Below are 1,279 nucleotides of genomic sequence, written 5' to 3'. Positions count from 1 at the left end.
TCGGGGGGGGGAGCGAAGAGAGAAGGGGTTTAAAGTTTAAATCCCTTCTCACTAGAGTTGGGCCGCAGAAGGAGTAAAGAGGGAAGGAAAGAGAGAGTGAGTAGAGAGAAGGAAAGAAGGAAGGAAAGAGGGGATAAAAAGAGAGAAGGAAAGAGGAAAATAAAGAGAACAAAAGAAGGGCAGAAAGGAGGGAAAAAGGAAAAGGAGAGAAGGAAAGAAGGGAAAGAAAGAGAGAAGGAAAGGGGGAAAGAAAGAAAGAAACAGAGAGAGAGAAGGAAAGGAGGAGGAAAAGAGAGAAAGGAAGGAAGAAATGGGAAAGAAAGAAAAGGAAAGGAGAGAAGGAAAGGAGGGAAAGAAAGAGGGCAAAGAGATGGGGAGAGAGAGGAAGGCTCTCCCACCCACCCCTCATCAAGCCCCCACTACCACCATTCCTGCGGATCCCTCACTTACCATGATCAAGGCTTTCCCCAGGCTGCAGCACTCCGGCGTGGGCCCTGGGAACCTGGCGACAGGCCTCCTCAGGCCTCCCCTGGGCTGCAGCGCTTCGGTGCGGGGAGCTGAGGGTGGGGCTTGCCGCCACTGCCATTTGTGCCAGCTCCTGGGTTGCCAGAGCAGTGCTCTGGCACGCTCCGGCCCCAAATGGCATTGTGGGGATTGTAGACTGTGTCTGCTTTCCACTGCCACACAGGTCTCTCCAGGGCCCAGGCCCCACCAGGCCCCATCTCCCAGTCCTACACAGATCATGACAGATATAAAGAGAGAGAGTGATTGGGATGGGAAGCATAGAGCTTGCCCGGGTCGGCACTGCTTCGCTTCCTAGATCTGGTGAGATCGGATTTGCCTGAGTTATCCAGGTCAGGGTGAAAAATGCGTTTTCTTGATTGCGGCTGCAGAATAAATACGCCAGAGGAAAAAGAACGATGTGTCAGGCGGGCACAGAACCCAAAATCGATTTAAAAGCTTACTGCTCTGAACATCTGCAGTAAGATGTGAGCGTGCAATTGTCCCTTATCTCTGATTTTGAACCCATTTTCTCCTCTGAGGGTGCCTTAAGGCTGTTTTGAGAGAACACCAAGGAAGCCCAGGGTTGCTACGCAGAGGCTGGCAAGGGCAAACCACCTCTATTCCTCTCTGCCCTGACCTGAATGGCCCAGGCTGGCCTGATCTTCCCAGATCTCAGAAGCTAAGCAGGGTCGGCCGTGGTTAGTGTTTGGATGGGAGACCAGCAAGGAAGTCCAGGGTTGCTACGCAGAGGTAGGCCATGGCGGTCCACTTCTGT

This window comes from Gekko japonicus, unplaced genomic scaffold (assembly GCF_001447785.1).
Source record: "Gekko japonicus isolate JY-2015 unplaced genomic scaffold, Gekko_japonicus_V1.1 scaffold3959, whole genome shotgun sequence".
In the NCBI taxonomy this organism is placed as follows: Eukaryota; Metazoa; Chordata; class Lepidosauria; order Squamata; family Gekkonidae; genus Gekko; species Gekko japonicus.
The sequence above is the reverse complement of the archived record's forward strand: the minus strand, read 5'-3'. Positions refer to the sequence as shown.